Below are 22,165 nucleotides of genomic sequence, written 5' to 3' on the forward strand. Positions count from 1 at the left end.
AGGCTTATCCTCGAAGATCTACGTATCAACACTCATGGACAATAGATTTAGATATCTGGTCTGTTGGAATGGGAGGGCACACCTGTCGCAACAATGAATGAAATATAAGGATGGATTAAACCAACAATTATAAGTAACAATTCAAATGCCAAGAAGTAACAGGTTCCAGAAACCTAGTAATTATTTAACAAGTCCCACGTACGTTGTGAACTAAACTGAAACCGGCGAAATTCATTGCTGAAGCACTGTCCACGTGCATTCACAAACTTATTTTTGGGTGCCATCATTCCAGATTTTTGTTAGGTTAATCACAGTCTACATCTACAGCTACGTGCGAACTCCGCAAGCCGCCGTATGGTGTATGGCAGAGGCTACCTTGTACCACGACTAGTCATTTCCTTTCCTGTTTCACTCTCACAATCAAACAGAACGAGGGAAAAATACTATCTACATGCCACTACACGAATCTACTTTCTCTTAGTTATGTTCATGAACCTGGCGCGGAATATACGTTAGCGGCAGTCAGTTTCAAACGCTGGTTCTCTAAATTTTCTCAATAGCGTTACGCGAATTAACTGTCATCTTCCTTCCAGGGAATCCCATTTGAGTTCACGAAGCATCTCCGTAATACTGGCGTGTTAATCGAACGAATCTACATGAGCCGGCCGCAGTGGTCTCGCGGTTCTAGGCGCGCAGTCCGGAACCGTGCGACTGCTACGGTCCCAGGTTCGAATCCTACCTCGGGCATGGATGTGTGTGATGTCCTTAGGTTAGTTAGGTTTAAGTAGTTCTAAGTTCTACGGGACTGATGACCACAGCAGTTGAGTCCCTTAGTGCTCAGAGCCATTTGAACCATTTTGAATTTGAATCTACATGCCGCCTCTGAATTGCTTCGATGTTTTCCTTTAATCCGACCTGGCGAAGACTCCAAACACTCGAGCAGTACTCAAGAATAGTGTTGTATGCAGTCAGAGGAACCACAATTTCCTAAAATTTTCCCAATAAATCGAAGTCGACCATTCGGCTTCCCTACGCTTGTCCACAGCTATTCGTTCCGTGTCATATCGCTTAGCAACGTTAAGCCTATGCATTTAATAGACGTGATTGTGTTAATCAGAAGACTACAAATGCTGTATTCGAACATTGCGGGATTGTTATTCCTCATCGCCTGCATTAAGGTTTTCCACATTTAGTGAAAGCTGCCGTTGATCACGCGATAGTATGCCGGCTAATGCACTACTGTCTCGAAAAAGCGTAAAACCAAGACGGAGAGAAGTGATCACATGAAATTTTTTCCATTGATTACGGACATGACACTACAGAAAGGAGTAACACTATAGACCTCTACACGCATTGTGACTGTGAAAATTCAGTACGGAATAGCGCCACCACGTGCTGCAGTCAGAGCTGCTGGGAAATACTGTGCCACGCGGTTTGCATGCACATCCACAAAGCATCAGCTGTGGCTGTAGGACGGCCTGAACGAACAAGCTCTCGATCAACTACATCCCAAACATGTTCGATGAGTGATACGTCAGGTAAACGGGCAGCCCAGGGAAGCAACATACCCGTCGTTCTTGCACATTTCTTATCACAATCGTCCCGCGTTGCCCTGCTGAAATACGACATGTGGAATGGTCTGTAGGATGGGCAGCGAGTCTGTAAATCCTGCCTGATGTAAAGGTAGCGGTTCTGACTGAAGACGAGATCGCGTGGAGGCGAGATCGCGTGTTGTAGGCATCGGCCCCTGAAACCATCACACTTGGCGCTTGTCCGTTACGCCGCTCAACAATAGTCTGCCCGACTGCATTCACTAGCGACGCGTCGAAAGCGTATGCGGCCATCACTACAGGACAAGTTGCATCGGGACTCGTCGAAAAAAGTACATTTTGCCAGTAAGCACGCCAGTGTCGGCGTTCTCGTGCCCATTGCAGTCTGTGGCTTTGGTGGCTTCTGGTCTGTGGAAGCCGACGCAATGGCTCGGATGTCCCCATTCCAACCTTCAGAAGACTGCGTTGAACCGTTGACGCAGACATGTCCACACTTACTGCAGGGCTGTAGGGCCTCTCGTCATGCCAACTCTGTGCAGCAGTGGTGTGCAGGAAATCGCGTATCTGTTAGAAATCACAGTGATTGAGAAGTCACAGATGTCACAATAACAACTTTACAAAATCTAACTGCGATTTCAGTCACAGTTAGCAGTCGCAAGTAGCATTTCACATTCAACGCCGTGATCCATCTGTTGGCCGAATTCCGTACTAGTTTCTGCAATTTAAGTGCCAAGTCGAGGCTAGAAGTCGCAAGTAGCAACTAAAAAGCGCAGTTAACCGTGCCATCTGTTGGCCAAAGGTCGTACTACGCTCATCTCTGCGACACGCTATGTAGTCTAACTGCGATTTCCGTGACAAGTCGATAGTAGCAACTAAAAAGCGCAGTTAACATTCTTTTCCTAGTGTCATCTGTTGAACGACGTACGTACTTCGTCATGAGAGCCTTGTGCCTCACGAGATCGGTGTGTTGTGTGTGCATATGAATGACTAGTGGTACAAGTCCATTTTTGTTCATTTTGAGATACGGAGTCGTAAAGTTAATTGAGCGCTGGAAAGTCTGCAGTTGAGATACCAGAAATATTCGAGCATATGGCTTCTTGCTAGAAATGAACCTTTATTAATGTTTGTTTGGATCATTAATTTCAGAAGCATTATAGACAGAAAAGTGGAGGTAATGGACTTGTGCCACTATTGAAATAAGCCCTTCACATTATATGACGACATGCACATTCAGCATCAGTTATGGCTGGTCAAACACAGCTGTGACTCTGAATGTATTATATTAATAAGAAGCAACATTGCCTTTTTCTCCTGAAAGTATCACGTAACGTAACAAATGTGATTCTGCTTCCAATATGACAGTTTTGGTTAATGCTCCACATGCCTACAGGACTTTGCAATGTTAACACAGCAGAACTCAGACATCTGTATAAGTGTAGTGAAATGAAAACAGCATTATTGAGTCATATGAATGCCTCACTTTTATTCCAACACAGTTCAAGACTCGGGATAAAAGTTTTACACCTGCTGTTCTACATGGCAACTTCACACACACGAACTTTTTGCCGACACTACTACCACCTACATAAGTAAGCTTTTCCTGTGTTACTTTCAAGTACTGCACTTAAGCTATTACTGATTTAACTGGAAGATCTGTACTTCCCACTTTCATATCAACAGCCTCAAAATGAATGTTACAGATCAGTGTCACACCAAGATTGTGGAGAAAGGGGGGGGGGGGGGCATGTCACTCCCCAACTAGTGTTTACCAGTAAATAAGTGGCGGAAAATTACGGGTATAGGACGGCTTAAACATGTGGAAAATGAGATTCTCATTATTCACTCACTGTATTTAACATTTATTATTCCTTTAAAATTGCATAACAACTTCAATAAAACACAGTTTAATCACTCATCTGCACACTTATTTCACAATTATGTCACTTTTAAACTGCAAATCCTCTAAGAGCTGTCTTGAATCTTCACGAGTCTCTCTCAACAGACTTGATGTGGATAAATACGTACAGCAACCAGTAATCAAGAGTCAGAACTGTGTCAGCAAAATCACAAGCATTATTAAACAATTTTTGCTCTCACTAATTACAAGAAATATAATTGACAGAGTAGATTGCTAATATTTGCTGTAATGAAAGCCACTCAATGGGGTATATTTCACATTTGCAAGAACGATCTCACTGAAGTACTTAAGTCCATCGAAACACTTAGAAACTAACCTCTCGTCTGACGAAAACGGTCTAAAGACGCAGTGGCAATTTCTCCAGATCTGGTGACAATGTATTTTGAGTTATCAATTTACTGAGTGACTGAAATGTAGTTCGGGTACCTGTGAACATAACAATGAGATAGAATTCATTTTCTAAACACGAACTGTTACGCTACTGAATGGCCGCTTACATATTAATTAAGCTATTAATGTTTTCACAGTTGCTTCTTTAATACATAATTAAAGCCAACGGAAGAACAAACGTAAAACTTACTTACCAATGACAGGTTTGTTGAGATGCAATTTTCTGTGTGGGCACATGTTACTTTCTCATACGGTGGTAAGTCACAGAAATCGCAGAAGTCACAGAAATCGCAGAAATAGCAGAAGTCACAGAAATCGCAGAAGTAGCAGAAATCGCAGAAGTAGCAGGAGTCACAGAAATCGCAGAAGTAGCAGAAGTCACAGAAATTGCATGAGTCACAGAAATCGCAGAAGTAGCAGAAGTCACAGAAATAGCAGAAGTAGCAAAAGTCACAGAAATCGCGGAAGTAGCAGAAATCGCAGAAAAAGCTGTGGCGGAAGGATACACGACCTACGTTCCTTAACTGCGACAAATCACAGTTAAGAAAAACAGATACTGAAAAGAAGCATTCACAGAAATCACTGATATTGCAAAATCGCAGTTAAGCCCATCACTACTGTGCAGGAAGCTATTTTGTCCGTTAGGGCCAAGTGGACAAGATGGCGGTCTTCTCGCTCTGGGCCGTCCAGTACGCAGCAGTGGCTGTGTACCACCCTCATCCCTCCACTGGTTCCACAAACGCCTCATTTTGAAGAAATGTTTCCTGTGAGAGCCGCATTCTCGTGAAACGACGGGCCCTCATCATTCTGGCTCCTTCGAACGCTCTCACATGCCGCTATTCCACACTGTGATGCCGGCGAGGCGCAGCAACACTTGGTTACACGTTTCCGTTTGGTGTGACGGCTTCGCACCCATTGAGCGTTGCGTAACACTGACTTGTCCGGTCACACAAATGGGCGCTGTTGGCCTACGTGCACGCCACCTGTCTGTCACTTAAAGCACTTATTATGGTCCACTGTCATACATGGCGTCTTATCGTGGCGTGTTGCAGGCCATTACTTTTGACAAGGGAAACTCCCCATCGCATCTCCTCAGATTTAGTGGTAACACTGCCCAGTGGACAGCCCGCGAATAACTGTACACAGATGAAGCATGAAAACAGGAAGAAGGCAAAATAGAAAAATAAAAGTTCCAAGAACAAGAAAAAACCTGAGTGAGGGGATCAGCCGGCCGGTGTGGCCGCGCGGTCCTAGGCGTTTCAGTTTGGAAACGCGCGACCTCTACGGTCGCAGGTTCGAATCCTGCCTCGGGCATGGATGTGTGTGACGTCCTTAGGTTAGGTTTAAGTAGTTCTACGTTCTAGGGGACTGATGACCTCAGAAGTTAAGTGCTATAGTAGTGCTCAGAGCCATTTTTGAGGGAATCACCAACGAACTTCAACGGATGCCATATGACGTCCGCTACGATCAAACAGAATAAACAAAAGACACACACACACACACACACACACACACACACACACAAATATGGTAACGGTGTTCGACTGCCAACCGTGTTCGTATCTCCCTCGTATCAATTTTTTTCCGCTATTCGCTTTATTAAAATTTGTGTCTTTGTCGTGGTGTAAGGTCTGTTTGCAGCAGCGAGGTGTAAGGTAGGGGACCTGTAATGACAGTTGATTCTGCACAACTACTCCATTAGCAGCAGAAAGGAAGTGGCTTTGGAATGGGAGCGGCAAACGTTTGATGACAAGGGGACAAGTCAGCCGAATTGTCGACCACAAAACACGTCTAGTGTGTCATACACGATATTAGTGGCGGTACGTGTGTCTTATGATAGGTATATCTTATCGAAGCGCCGGCCGCGGTGGCCGAGCGGTTCTAGGCGCATCAGTCCGGAACCGCGCGACTGCTACTGTCGCAAGTTCGAATCCTGCCTCGGGCATGGATGTGTGTAATGTCCTTAGGTGAGTTAGGTTTAAGTAGTTCTAAGTTCTAGGGGACTGATGACCTCAGATGTTAAGTCCCATAGTGCTCAGAGCCATTTGAACCATTGTTTTTCTTATCGAAGCACCTAAGTTCTACGCCTGGCAAATGAGGGAGATATGCCTCCTTTCCCGATTTAGGTGTTCGTACTAACGTAAATGTGATTAATTCCAAGGAAATTGTGAAAAAATAGATGTTTGCCACATAAGCTGATACAAATGAACGCAGCAGTTTCACAATCACGCAGTTTCTCTGTGCTCTGTCAAAGCATATGTTTTCAACGTTTGTGAAATTGCGTCCCGTTTTGGAAGCATTGACTCTTGAATTCCTTTTGTGTAACATAGTTCACACTCGTTTATTTGTTATTTTCATTTCTGTGAGACGTCTGTGCGGTATCTCGCCTGTCCCACTACTCATCGCATTTACTTGCAACGGTAACGTATTCTTTCCACATGACTCATATTCTATAATCAATGTAACGTATGATAACTGCCAAAATTAGAGAAAAACATTTCAATGGCCGGTCGGAGAGTTCGTAACTTTCATTAAAAAAATAGCGCCCAGGTGTTTTGTACACGGGTCGCCCATTTGGCAATTCAACACCATGACCACCTACCCACCACGTCGTTACTGTTGCAGACTGCTCTTTATTGCTGCTGTTACTTGCTGGTGTTAATTCATTAGGTAAAGACACACCAGGTAAGACTGCGAAGCATAACATACCACAATAACACTTTCTCAATAGATCTGAAGCATCTATAAGTCACTTTGAACATTACCTGATGTGCTGTATTTTTCATAACATTAAAGGTTCATGTTTCACTATAAAATATTCAAAGGCAATAATTGCAATAAATGACTGGTTTTATTACATCGTATTTAATACCTGGCGTATCTGCTATTCCGTCTACTTCAGTACAAGATCATCCATAGAAACTGGTGTAGAATTTCATTTCACTAACACATACGAATCGGGGAGTGGAATTAAAAAGCAGCAAGGAACCTTGCAATAGTAGTATAAAACAGATTCTGTGGATAACTGACTGTTAAAGCGGAGATATAGCTACCGCACTTTGAGAGTAATCGTAACTTATTTTTTACTAAACAATCTTCGTGGTCAAATGATAACTATAACAAGTATTAGACGTTTTGTCTAAGTCCTCTTGCATCCTCCTACAGGAACACAACGACGGTACCTTCCCGCACACCACGGCACCATCAGCAGGCACAGGCAACCGCAGATTGCTGCCCACCCTGTCCGTCAGATCATTTAAGTACGTAAAAAAATACCTACAGTCCTGTTACACTTCCCTGCGGCACACCTGACGACACCTTTGCCTCTGATGAACATTCGCTGTCGAGGACGACATATTAGGTTCTATTACTTAAGAAGCTGTCGAGCCACTGACATATCTGGGAACCTATTCAGTATACTCTGCGATGTTACCTAAAGGGTACTTATGAGTAGTTGCTCTTTTAAACAGTATCCCATACCAGCAAACCAGTCGTGTCTTGACCTGCGGTTACTCGTACTTTACGTACCTGGGTTGCGCACGGCTGTGTTTAAAAAGAATAGCTGCTCCCATACTCGTAACGTCACAACTCGTACCTTCATTAACAGTCTGCACTGGGACACCGTGTCAAACTTCTTCTGCAAATCTAGTACATGAAATCTGCGTGTAAGTTTGGAAACGTGACAAATATCGCACTGGGCAGTTTTTCGTCTTCTCCGCAAATAACTAGATTTTTGTGTTTTTATTTGTTATTAACAACCACGCGATTCTAAATACAAAGTCTAAAGAATAATTTTTGTATTTCACTTTGCTGCTATATATTAAACTTGTGCAATATGCTAGAGCAGGACTGTAGTGCAGAACGTGAAACATATAGTGGCTTTGCACGTATAATGGCCTCCGCGTTGGAACGGTGGCAAGGCTTACGCTTGAAAAACTCCATATTCGGTAATCTGCCAGTGTTATCTTTTGCTGAAGGAACGAGTACGTTCCAGACACGAGTAACTCTCTTAACCATTAAGCTGTTAATGAGCTGCGTCGAAAAACGTGGTGTCAGAAGACGGCTTTTACTTTCAGATATTCTACATCCTTATTACTGGTTTTGATAATTAAACTACCGACATTTTTCAAAGGCTGGCTTACAGTTAACCCCGTAAAACAAGCTTATTTTCCATTCCCAGGAAATCTAGTTCGTTAGTTACGACAGGTAATTTCCCTTGAAGCTTACACCGATGTGTGGCAGCTTTCTAGAGAGTTGCACTACTCAATCGGAAAAGAATTACACGTTTCGCTACCACATAACTAAGATCGCATTTTTTCTATTTCGTTGTGTGTGTGTCTTCGATTAATTACGTTTTCTTAACCGTGGAGTTTTTCACACTATCTTATAAATACTAGTAGTCTCATTTAGGGTGGTATTCCAATCCAATACCAGTTATAATACGTCCATTCCTGAATTCTCCTTATTTTAATAATGGTCGATTTCTTATTTGCCTGTGTTCATGAATTTCATTATGAACTCCTTGCCTTAAACAACTGTTGAGCAGACCAACAGAATTTCTTGAGTATTACACCAAAGACAGTTTTTCTGTTTGTAATGAGGCGTCTGCAATCCACGTTATATAAGCACGTAAACAATTCTACGACAAATGATGATTCATGTTCCCATTTTTTTAACTTTTTAAATTTATTGGCTTTCGAAACGTACTTATATAGCCATCTCAGCAGTGTAAATATTACAGCTCTTTAATGATTCAGAGTACGCATTGATTTATGACGTTAAACATTTTAAAGAACATAGTTCTTGTATAGGATAACAGCGAACTGCCTCCGGCAGACATTCATAGTCTGAAGATGATCTGATATAAAGATCGAAACCGGTCACCATTAAAAACGTTAAGCGATCAAGATTGCTTCTAGTTTATTTATGACGTTAACCTGGTACAAATAACAGATTCCAAATAAAGACAAATTTTACGTCCACAGTATAATGAAACGAGTAAAAAAAGACGCATATGTAACGCAGAATACACAGATGTAGTACGCCATAAAAAGTCTACTGGTAACACAATAACAAAACGACAAATCGCCGTTAGTTCACATTTGGAATATTCCCAATTTAATTCATATTAATGACAGTGTACCTAAATTAGCAATAAAGTGTTCTTTTGTACATTATATTGGTTGTGCAGAGACATATTTGCATCAGTTATCGGGAAGCCACACCAAAAATTGTCTTCCCAGAAACGCACGAAGGTATAGATGCGTGCGTGTTAAGAACGTTCTGGCAATTTAGAAACATTACTTGAATGTTAGTTCCTATAAATTTTTGGTGTGCGGCTTGGCTTTCCTCCCCAACTATGCACTCGTACAACAATGCCGGCGTGGCTGCGGCGGCTATCCTTTCTTCGAGTTGACTTCTTCTCTGAAGAACTCAAGTTTTAAATGCAAGTCCTCGTCACTTCGGAGAAGGAAATTAGGACGTAGCTAGGTGGTAGAATGAAAAACTTGCGACTCGCATATGGAACTTTTATTTAAGGCAATACTGAGACAACTCGATTACATACGTCTTTCTCGCACCTGTCAGAGCACCGGCAGACACCGAGATCGGTGAAAAAAGACAAATGAGGTACATAAAATAATTGCTATTTCTGTTCTTCAATTTTCTGTCAGCGTAGATATAATCAAACGTCCCTAAAACATCTTTGCCCTACGTAGACGGCGCAAATATTCATTTATGTGTGTAGCCATTTACAGAACCTACACAACATCGTGTAAGAATTGTTTCAAAAGCTGTAGAGAAAGAACGGAATATTTGTGAAGGTCTGTAAGTTATCCCCACTTCTTAACGCTGCTTGACATATTATTTCTTTCGTCGTCAAATGGCAGTGCCGTGTTGGCGCTCGACACAGAACTGGTTCAAATGGCTCTGAGCACTATGGGACTTAAGTTCTGAGGTCATCAGTCTCCTAGAACTTAGAACTACTTAAACCTAACTAACCTAAGGACATCACACACATCCATGCCCGAGGCAGGATTCGAACCTGCGCCGTAGCGGTCGCTCGGCTCCAGACTGTAGCGCCTAGAACCGCACGGCCACTCCTGCCGGCAGCACTCTTTCATATGAAGGAGTTATAAGTAGCACTCCATATGTACTGAGAATTGCGTCATCATTCTATAAAGAGAAGGTTGCTAGAAATAACCATCATTTATCTTTCGTCATTCTAAAAATGTAAGTGTCCAAAGAAAATTGCGTCTCATTCTAACGTATAGTTTGACGCTATTATGATGGCAGGGGTCGGTGTACATCATGGGAGAGAGAGGAGGGGGGCGGTGGCGTCTACTAGGTAACATCTGCCGGCCGGTGTGGCCGTGTGGTTCTAGGCGCTTCAGTCTGGAACCGCGTGACCGCTACGGTCACAGGTTCGAATCCTGCCTCGGGCATGGATGTCTGAGATGTCCTTAGGTTAGTTAGGTTTAAGTAGTTCTAAGTTCTAGGGGACTGATGACCTCAGAAGTTAAGTCCCATAGTGGTCAGACCCATTTGAACCATTTAGGTAACATCTCAGTCTGATTACACTGTGGGATAATAGTTTCTGTAAGTTTGGGAATCACTTTGGTAGTTAAGCCACATGGGCGATTACGTGCAATAGGAGGCTATTCCTGGCCAGTAGAAGTCTAATAGTGTCAAACATTCGAGTTAATCTGAGGAAGAAATTTATAAGATGATACGTTTGTATCACTGCATTGTATGGTAGTGGAACATGGACTGTGGGAAAACCGGATCAGAATAGAATAGGAGCATCTGAATGCGGTGCTACAGAAGAATGTTGAAAATTAGATGGACTCATGAGGTAAGGATTGAGGAGGTTCTGTTCATAATTAGAGAGGAAAGGAGTATCTAGAAAATACTGACAAGAAGAAAGCGACAAGATGAGTGGACATTTGTAAAGAGAGGGAGTAACATCCATGGTACTAGAGGGAGCTGTAGAGAGCAAAACTGTAGAGGAACACAGCGTTTAGAATATATCCAGAAGATAATTAAGAACGTAGGTTGCAAGTGCAACTTTGAGATGAGAAGGTTGACACAGTAGAGGAGAATTCGTGGTGGGTCGCATCAAAACACTTAGAAGGCTGATGACTAAAAAGAAAAGAAATAAAATAAAATAAAAGGGGGTGCTTATTTCCAGTAGGTTTCACACACCCTGTTTATGTTTCAATCAGCTATGCATGTAAAGACTACGGTCGGTAACATCATATGATAGATATTCCAGTCTGCATAGCTCCGTTAAAGCTACGTTTTGCAAAGCAATTACGTGAGCCTTACAAGAGACAAATAGCGTCTTGCACTGAAGGTATGAACTCTGTCTCAAATTCTCATGTTTTATTAAGTAGACGACGCATTTCGGACCCTGTGGGTTCATCATAAGGTGTAATTTGTCTCAATATGTGATTTATTTTTTCTCTTGAATGAGGTGAAATGCATATTCCTGTCAAGAAAACGTTTGATGTTAGGTTATGAATTTCATTAGTCAAACGCGAAAAATGTGTGCGAAATAGTGGAGAAGACAACCTAACACCAAACCTTTCCGTGACAGGAATATGCATTTCACCTCATTCAAGAGAAAAATAAAGGATGTATTAAGACAAATTACACCTGAAGATGGACCCACAGGGTCTGAAATGTATCGTGTACTTAAACTTGTGACTGAAGGCTTTTTTTAATTCATACCTCCAGTGTATTGAATACAGTCACGTTTGAAGCTGCGAAATATGGATAAAATTTCTTCTTACTGTTAGTTCGACAGCTGAATCATGGGGAACGACCTTCTGGACAACAGTCAGTCACGGCTGTACTATCTGACGGAAAACTCCAGCGATAACATTGTCATTGTTCTCTAACCTCTTAGGAGACCAGACTGTAACACAGCCTATGTAAATAGGATACAATAGATTTCACAAGCACTAATCTTCAGTCGGTACCAAGCGAGGTGGCGCAGCGGCTGAGAAGCTAACTCTCATTCCAGACGTGCGCGATTCAAATAGCCGCCAGGCAGATGACAGGAATACTACAAATGATTCATTCGTTTGCAAAGTATTACATGTACAAATACGATTGACGCATAAATCTCGCCAAGTTGGCTCCGTACCTCATGCAGCAACATCCTGTCGGGGCCATCACAGCAGCACTGGTGCTGTACATAACCTGCCCGAGTGTTCTGGGCAATGGGGGTACTTCGACATGGCCCTTAATGTACACCCCAAGAAAAAAGTCACACAACTTGGAGGGGAGGGAGGGGGGGGGCGGAGCAAGGGAACAGGGCCATGTCATCTTCCCCACTACTCCCAATCCAGTGATATGAACATCGGTGCTCCAATGAAGGGATGTCCGTCTTGTTGCAAGATGCAGTTCTCAGAATCAGCTGTCACTTGTGGAAACAACAACAACTGCAACATACCACAACAAGAGGTATCCGTCACAGTCTTCTCACTGAAGAAAAACGACCAATGATATTCCACAGAAGCCTTAGCGAATATCAGTCATGTACCACAGTTTCATGACGATTTTCGGTGCCCCACAGTCTCACATAATGGCGATTAACTATTCCAGATAAATAGAAAGATACTTCGTCACTGAAAATCAGCTAGGAGCCGAAATGTTCATCCTCAGTTATTCAAACTGAAGGCGCTGGCCATTATTTTCAGGGTTTAATTGTTGCAGACGGAATGGTTTGAAATGTAACCGCCGTCGCAAAATATTCCGCACAGTTTGCTGCGGTATTCCAAGTTCGTAACTTGCGCGGACCATTGTTCTTTTTGTGTGCGTACGAAACTTTCTCTCACGCTCTCCACGGTGGCATCTTGCACACAGGGATGACCGGTACTTTGCTGTTTACTGAGACAACCCGTGCCCTTAAATTGTCGAGACCAGCGCACAATACTCCGTTTACATGCCGGCTCTTTCCCATAGTACTTTCTGAATTCACGCTACAGGGTCATAATGGACAAAAATCTTGCATGATTTCAACACACAAAAATTGCTTTCTTGCTTTATCATTATTTTGTCAAAATACTGAACTCATAACGCCAAGAATCATAAAAGAATGCTGTATACATAGAAGAAGTCTGGAGATACTGACAGCTTTCATATAGATTATATAATGGTAAGACAGAGATTTAGGAACCAGGTTTTAAATTGTGAGACATTTCCAGGGGCAGATGTGGACTCTGACCACAATCTCTTGCTTATGACCTGTAGATTAAAACTGAAGAAACTGCAAAAGCCCGCCGGTGTGGCCGAGCGGTTCTAGGTGCTTCAGTCTGGAACCGCGCGGCCGCTACGTTCGCAGGTTCGAATCCTGCCTCGGGCATGGATGTGTGTGATGTCCTTAGGTTAGTTAGGTTTAAGTAGTTCTAAGTTCTAGGAGACTGATGACATCAGATGTTAAGTCCCATAGTGCTCAGAGCCATTTGAACCATTTGAAACTGCAAAAAGGGGGAAATTTAAGCAGATGGGACCTGGATAAACTAGAAGAACCAGAGGTTGTACAGAGTTTCAGGGAGAGCATAAGGGAGCAATTGACAAGAATTGGGCAAAGAAGTACAGTAGAAGAAGAATGGGTAGCTTTGAGGGATGAAGTAGTGAAGGCAGCAGAGGATAAAGTAGGTAAAAAGACGAGGGCTAGTAGAAATCCTTGGATAACAGAAGAAATATTGAATTTTATTGATGAAAGGAGAAAATATAAAAATGCAGTAAATGAAGCAGGCAAAAAGGAATACAGACACCTTAAAAATGAGATCGACAGGAAGTGCAAAATGGCTAAGCAGGGATGGGTAGAGGACAAATGTAAGGATATAGAGGCTTATCTCACTAGGGGTAAGATAGATACTGCCTACAGGAAAATTAAAGAGACTTTTGGAGATAAGAGAACCACTTGTATGAACATCAAGAGCTCAGATGGAAAACGAGTTCTAAGCAAAGAAGGGAAAGCAGAAGGTGGAGGGAGTATATAGACTGTCTATACAAGGGCGATGTACTTGAGGACAATATTATGGAAATGGAAGAGGATGTAGATGAAGATGAAATGGGAGATACGATACTGCGTGAAGAGTTTGACAGAGCACTGAAAGACCTGAGTCGAAACAGGCCCCCGGAGTAGACAACATTCCATTGGAACTACTGACGGCTTTGGGAGAGCCAGTCGCGACAAAACTCTACCATCTGGTGAGCAAGATGTACGAGACAGGCGAAATAACCTCAGACTTAAGAAGAATAGAATAATTCCAATCCCAAAGAAACCAGGTGCTGACAGATGTAAAAATTACCGACCTATCAGTTTAATAAGTCACAGCTGCAAAATACTAACGCGAATTCTTTACAGACGAATGGAAAAACTAGTAGAAGCCGACCTCGGGGAGGATCAGTTTGGATTCCGTAGAAATGTTGGAACACGTGAGGCAATACTGACCCAACGACTTATTTTAGAAGCTAGATGAAGAAAAGGCAAATCTACGTTTCTAGCATTTGTAGACTTAGAGAAAGCTTTTGATAATGTTGACTGGAATACTCTCTTTCAAATTCTGAAGGTGGCAGGGGTAAAATACAGGGAGCGAAAGACTATTTACAATTTGTACAGAAACCACATGGCAGTTATAAGAGTCGAGGGACATGAAAGGGAAGCAGTGGTTGGGAAGGAAGTGAGACAGGGTTGTAGTCTCTCCCCGATGTTATTCAATCTGTATATTGAGCAAGCAGTAAAGGAAACAAAAGAAAAATTCGGAGTACGTATTAAAATCCATGGAGAAGAAATAAAAACTTTGAGGTTCGCCGATGACATTGTAATTCTGTCAGAGACAGCAAAGGACTTGGAAGAGCAGTTGAACGCAGTGGATAGTGTCTTGAAAGGAGGATATAAGATGAACATCAACAAAAGCAAAACGAGGATAATGGAATGTAGTCGAATTAAGTCGAGTGATGCTGAGGGAATTAGATTAGGAAATGAGACACTTAAAGTAGTAAAGGAGTTTTGGTATTTGGGGAGCAAAATAACTGATGATGGTCGAAGTAGAGAGGATATAAAATGTAGACTGGCAATGGCAAGGAAAGCGTTTCTGAAGAAGAGAAATTTGTTAACATCGAGTATAGATTTAAGTGTCAGGAAGTCGGTTCTGAAAGTATTTCTATATAGTGTAGCCATGTATGGAAATGAAACATGGACAATAAATAGTTTGGACAAGTAGAGAATAGAAGCCTTCGAAATGTGGTGCTACAGAAGAATGCTGAAGATTAGATGGGTAGATCACATAACTAATGAGGAAGTATTGAATAGGATTGCGGAGAAGAGAAGTTTGTGGCACAACTTGACTAGAAGAAGGGATCGGTTGGTAGGACGTGTTCTGAGGCATCAAGGGATCACCAATTTAGTATTGGAGGGCAGCGTGGAGGGTAAAAACCGTAGAGGGAGACCAAGAGATGACTACACTAAGCAGATTCAGAAGGATATAGGTTGCAGTAGGTACTGGGAGATGAAGAAGCTTGCTCAGGATAGAGTAGCATGGAGAGCTGCATCAAACCAGTCTCAGGACTGAAGACCACAACAACAACAACAACAACAACAACAACGCTAATTGGTTGACACAATGCAAACTCGATAAGTTTACAGTTCTGTTGGCGCGTCAGTCATATCTGTACTTCAAAACTGACCTCTGAAAATGAAAGAAACATTTGTAGTAGGCCTGTATTGTTAAATACGTGGAATAAAACCATACGATTCCAAATTACTCGTCATTACATTGCGCAACACTTCTAAAGGATCACTTTTTTGAAACGTCGTAATTGTCCCCCATTGCACGCCTAAGTTCGAAATTCGGCTCTAAGGTGCCTACAAATTTCCTCTGCAATGGTACAAAAGTGGGGCGCCCTGCGACTTCACACTTAGACTCGAAGACACCGGAGATCAGAAGTTCATGTAGGTTAATGATGTCACATAGGCACCAAATTTCACCACAATTCTGCCCAACGTCCCGGTGGATATCTCACACGATGCAAAAGTCGTCAATACTCTCTCACTTATATTTCACACCTTTTGGATCCTCTGTGATAGAGTTCTGAAGCGCGATGCCCAGCTTTGAAATCACGCGGTTTCCTTACGGGAGTCCGACGGAATCGCCACAAAAAGGTCTTAGGAGCTGACGTTTTGGGTGTCAATGAAACCACCCCTTTTCTTGGGGTTAACTCCCTCGCATTTCACGATGGAAAACGACAGTTCACAGTGTGATGAGAAACAGGACGACGTTCACAACAGCGTTCGCCATCTTTGACACCCCTGAGAGATTCAACACTTCTCCAAGGACACAGAGGGCCAGCAAATCCCACTAAACGTGTTCACACCAGTTGTAGCGCAGTGCGCTAGTCGTTTGCGCACTTGTGTACAGCACTAGAGACCGTTCAAACCATTCGATAAAATTTGAACGCGATCCAAAGGAGCAAAGCGTGCTTAGGCTTTTTCAGCCCTCCTGTTTCGTGCGTGCCTGTGATGTGATAGCTTCTGAGCTCTGACCTTTTTTTTTATTTCGCACGTGTCTATGCTCTGGTGTTTGAAGCGTCGTCGAGCAGAGGGTGACGTCACAGGGCGCCACGCTTTTGCGCTGTTACAGAGGAAGGTTGTCGCCACCTTTGAGCCAAACTTCAAACTACTAAGTCGCAATGGGACATAGTCACGGTATTTTGAAAAAGTGTGTTACGCAGTGTATAAGTAGTAATTGACAAATTAGTGCCCATGCATAAATACGGTGCAAAACGAAAACAAAAAGGACATAATTAATTGGACATCCAGAATATATCTATCATCACTAGAGACATTATCTACGCTGTTACGAGGCTATCAACGATACCTGTGACGTAGAACAGCTTCAGAACGTTGCAACAAAAATTTTATAAGCAAATTAAGATCTTAAAGACGATATCAGTAAGCTAATAAAATTAGACAGGTAAGGTTTTCTTATAATTTAAACATTTCTGAATAGGGGATTTTCTTCAGTTATCGTTTTACAACGAACAAAGAACGAAATTAGTAACACAAATAAGAGAAATCAATTGCAGTTTGCAGCCTTGCCCTCTATGTTTTTTTCCGCATGCTTTCGTTTCAATAGTTTAGTTCCCGACGATCGGTCGTGGGTAGGGTGATTTACACGCTTCGTTTCGAAATCTGTCCGTGTTGCCTGAAACGGAAACGTGTCTCTTCACTTTACTAATATTGAAGTTCTTCGGGTTTAAGAGGAAAAATATTGCTTTCAGAGGATAACAGTAGATACCAATTTTACTCCGTTTATTCAACCCGTAAGAAACATAATTCTCAATAATGTCTAGACTCATGCTACTGTTAACAGTTACATTTTAGTTCCAGTTACACACAGAAGCCTGCCATTGCTGTATTGCTTTCCCAATTCAAACTACAGAGTATATTAGTCCACGGCAGCCTTCACAACTGTTCAAGTAATACTACCTCCCACCACCGGATGCTACTGAACAACAATGACAATACTGTTTTGTAGACTGATTTAGCGTGTAACTGCGCGCACCTTCCGCAACTAAAATGAATGATCACTCACTGTTACCCTACCATTCGACAAATAGCCTGTAAATTTATATTTCATCACATCTGTATAGAATTGGTACAATTTTGGTGTGACTCAACGCACGCGATCGTTCCGTGCGGTACTCTATCGATGACTTTCTTCTTCTCACTTACTGGTGCGTTGCTGGAAGCACAGTTTATCGAAACTAGAAGCCCAAGATCTCTGCTTGCAAAAGGCACTATGAATAACACCACTACGCAGTACCACTGCAGATAACAGTAACACTTACAAGCTTAGAATCATGATATGTTGAGTTTATTCTATACAGCGCATTAGCCCCTGTGACAGATACAATGTGTCCCAAACCTTTAGGATCAATACTATACACATGATACAGTATCCTAAACTGACTTCCGACAAGGAACTAATGGTCTGCATTTTTACTGACGTAAACAACTTACAGATTATGTCAACAATGCTAATCTTAATGTATGTCTTACATTTGGGTTCACGATTCGACTCATTTGACCTCAATGTTTGCACACGTAGTTTATGTCAGATATGTAACTGTTGCTACACCAGCACTCTCCACCTCATATTCTACAAAGTATCTATTTTATGTGCTAGTCGCCGTGCACTTATTAATGAATCCTATCCCTCATGGTGAAACGCTATCTCATACTGTATTCTCATCTTCTGCCGTATGAACGATTCTTTGTTGAAAATTCTCGCTAGCTCCTTGTGTATTAAACAACACGGTTTTTCAAACATTTCTAGCCACAATTTCAAATTTCTTCCAATTAGGGTGGCGCCTTTTGTCTGTGCATTCGTTCGTCTTTCGTCTTTCGGAGCATTACTACATCTTGTTGCATGGGGCATTAAGTGTACATCTGGAAGTTTCTTTTACTGGCAGTGCTCCCATCATCGAAAGGAGGTCATGAACAGTAAACAGTGGTAAACTTCCACTGAAGCCACACCACAGAATACAGTATACTGTATGCTGAAGTATGTTCCACCAACATGAATGCTGCTGGCATTTGTTTCTTACGAAAAAAGAACTTAACAAACTCGCCCGCAGTATCACTTGCCGATTCAAGAGCTCGGGGTGCCTGAAATATTCCCTTTGGACCAGTGGCTGGTTACCACAAAATACTGAATTTAGGGCCTTCTACTGCAGTCCGGTGATATCCGGACACGGAGACTCGCGGTCACCGGATATTTGCGGACACAACCGGTTCAAGGAAGGATTTACCTAGTCCAAAGGACCGGTTGTTGCGCACGCTTTTCCTTCCCCCGCCTCTCGGCCGTCAGTGAATCAGCCACTCGTGTACTCTGTTTACGTTTTCACTGTCCATATTGTCAGTCTTTGAATCGTGATCATGGGTTCTCTGTTTTGGTGCATAAGTTCTTAGTGTTTTTCCGTAAATTTAATAAACACAACAAATACACGTTCTCCTTCACTATTTACAACAGTCATCCAACTCTGGGGTAACTTTTCGATCCCATGACGGTAGAAAACACGTCTTTTGAAGCGAAGAGCTCATCGAGCCATGTTCGGAACACATTTTCATCCGGAAATAAAATTCCTTGCAGGTTATCTGATAGAGAGTTGAAAAGATGAAAACCTGAGTGCACAACATCAGCTAAATAAGGTGGATGCGGAATGACTTCCCATCTTAACTGCTGTACAGTGGTTTTTTTTTTTTTTTTTTTTTTTTTTTTTTTTTTTTTTTTTTTTTTTTTGTCATACTAGTAGAAAGCGGACAAGCGGACGGGCGTTGTCATGCAGTAAAATCACTCAGTCTTTCTGGTCGTTGGCCTTGGACTACGTCTGCAAGACGTCTCAGTTGTTGACAATAAAAATGAGCCTAATAAATGTTTACAATGAAAAACAAATGGGCTAATGTACCTTCCATAGATGCCAAGTGAACTGGTCCTCATGGATGTGGAATATGTCAGATACCTTAAAAAATGGTTCAAATGGCTCTGAGCACTATGGGACTTAACAGCTAAGGTCATCAGTCCCCTAGAACTTAGGACTACTTAAACCTAACTAACCTACGGACACCACACACATCCATGCCCTAGGCAGGATTCGAACCTGCGACCGTAGCGGTCGCGCGGTTCCGAAATGAAGTGCCTAGAACCGCTTTTCCACCGCGTCCGGTTCAGATACCATAAACATATAATCATTTAAAACATAATAAGTAATTTGTCACAAAACATCTAAATGTTGAATACATTGAGGTGCATATGATAATTCTTAGGGTATTGTACCCATGCGTCATCAAACAGAAAAATTATTTTACAACACTTGCAATGGTCGCAATAGTGCACTTAATTTGAACACAGGTGAGATTGTGCTAGTATTCACATTACTTCATATTGTTGGTAACATATATACATCCGTTGGTTGCACTTAGAAAGTCGTCAATGGTGTGGGAGGAGTTGGCTACCATTATGTTCTTTAAGATCTTCTTAAACTGAAATCAAATGGTAGTGAAATTTTTATGTATTTTTTATTTTATTTCGATTTTTTGTTTCTCGATGCCCATGATAATGGTTTATACGATAGTGTACAGTTTGTTGCTCTTTTTTTAACTTGGATTATTCTTATACTTGTTACTCATAGACGGTTTCTGAACCTGCACTCTTATCCACCATGTTGGATACTTCGAGACAATCATTACCACCACGGAATGGTTACCGAAATTGACATGGTGTGCTTTAATATGAACAAACCGAAGTGTTCAAATAATAATCCTTTTTTTTCTACTCCAAAAGCAAGTGGAAAACGTTTTTCGACCTGAGAATACGTCTGAAATGGCTGAATATGCTTTCATGCACATCTTCACGCGACAAATTTATATAATAATTTTTTTTAATTGAATTCTTAGGTAGTATAAGCCTGTGCAATAATAATTACATTCAACACTTCAGAATGTGGTCGACATTTAATTCTCTAGGACACTGCTTTCATTTTAAATATTAAAATAACAGTTTCATTTGTCGAATTCAGTCACATCAGTATTCCTCAGTGCAGCTGCGAAAAACTGCTTTCATTTCTATATAGTAAATTGTTGGCTGTAAAGTGCACGTTAGTCGCACGAAATTATCACAGAAGATAACGGATCTGGACATCCAACTGTAGCTGTTCTTAGGTACGTGCTGCTCAAAATCTAAATCTGTAGACATTTAAGACTTTTACCTCTATTCGTTTGTGTTTGCATAATATTCTACAGTAGCCCTGATCTTCATACCATATAAAGTAAGGATCTTCAACGTGATGTAGGCCAACAAAACGGTACTGCTTGTACCATCGAACTCTGCATATGATGGTATAGGACCTTCCGTGTTCATTACACGTAATTGTGTTTCCTGTATTAGGTTAGATAGTTATAGTTAGATAGTTAAAATCCCGAAATGGTTGGAGGGCACTGTCCATAATACCTGAAACGTTCTCGACTGGGGAGACATCCGGAGATCTTGCTGGCCAACGTAGGGTTTGGTAAGCACGAAGGCAAGCAATAGAAACCCTCTCTGTGTGTGGGCGGACGTTATCTTGCTGAAATGTAAGCCCAGGATGAGTTGCCATGAAGGGCAACAAAACGGGGCGTACCACTGTGCTGTAAGGGGGCTACGGATGGTAGCCAAAGCGGTCCTGCTATGAAAAGAAATGGCACCCCACACCATCAATCCTGGTTGTCGGACTGTATCACCGGCGACAGTCAGATTGTTATCCGATCGCTCTCCGGGGCGTCTTCAGAAACCTCCTCGGACTGGAAGGTCATTGCCTTCAGTGATGAGTCCCACTCTGAATTGAGCCCCGATGACCAGCGGGGATACCAATCTGTGGCACGCCATATGGTACGACAAAAGGAGCGATGGTCTGGGTTGCAGCATCTTTTCGTAGCAGGACCCCTTTGGTTGTCGAGCGCGGCACTCTAACAGCAGTACGTCGATGATATTCTGCCATGTTTTGTTGCCTATTACGGCAAGCCATCCTGAGCCTACATTTCAGGAAGATAATACCCACGCGCACACGGCTAGATTTTCTATTGCTTGTCTCCGTGTTTGCCAAACCCTACCTCGGCCACCAAAGTCGCCGGATCTCTCCGCAATTGAGAACGTTTGGAGCATTATGGGTGGAGCCGTCCAGCCAGCGAGGGATTTTGACGATCTAACGCGCCAAATGGACAAAATTTGGCACGATATCCCTCAGGAGGGTATCCAACAACTCAGTCAGCGGGTGCCAAGCCAAATAACTGCTTGCGTAAAGGCCAGAGGTGGACCAACGCGTTACTGACTTGCCCATTCCTTTGTCTGTACATGTGCACCACATTTACCGATCTACGTTTATCTCCTTCGTGCTGCGACTCTTTTTTGTATTGTACTGTTAATTACATATAACAGTGCTCTTTCTCACAAGTGAGTTACTTCGATTTTGTGACTTCAGTCTGATTAAAAAACGAATGATTTAACTGCTGTGAGTGAAACGAGCTGCAATGACATTTGTATTTTTGCTTGTCGCAAGTATTTGGCCGGTTTTTCTGACTGTGAGCGGTTTCCGAGGACGTGGTTAGGCAGGAACCTGGGAGCACAGCTTGCATTGCCGCTAGTGGAAGGAGCAGCAGTGACCATTATACTGCTGCTTGCCACATGGGAGAAAATCGTTTTACCTGACTCTTGATGCAGCATGCTACTACGAAACTTGGTTGCAGTGGACAAAT

The 22,165-nt window shown here is 42.4% G+C and overlaps 1 protein-coding gene across 6 annotated transcripts in view; it reads left to right on the forward strand.

Moving 5' to 3' along the window:
- LOC126354343 (uncharacterized) overlaps nt 1-22,165 on the forward strand; it is a 322,836-nt gene that overhangs the window by 155,215 nt on the left and 145,456 nt on the right. The window contains exon 3 of one of the 6 annotated variants that reach the window (XM_050003913.1): nt 7,024-7,118. The exons of the other annotated variants lie outside the window; for them this stretch is intronic. The gene's annotated coding sequence lies outside the window, so the exon portion shown is untranslated. The remainder of the gene's footprint in view (nt 1-7,023; nt 7,119-22,165) is intronic. 6 annotated transcript variants of the gene reach the window in all.

Source organism: Schistocerca gregaria, chromosome 3 (genome assembly GCF_023897955.1).
Source record: "Schistocerca gregaria isolate iqSchGreg1 chromosome 3, iqSchGreg1.2, whole genome shotgun sequence".
Lineage (NCBI taxonomy): Eukaryota > Metazoa > Arthropoda > Insecta > Orthoptera > Acrididae > Schistocerca > Schistocerca gregaria.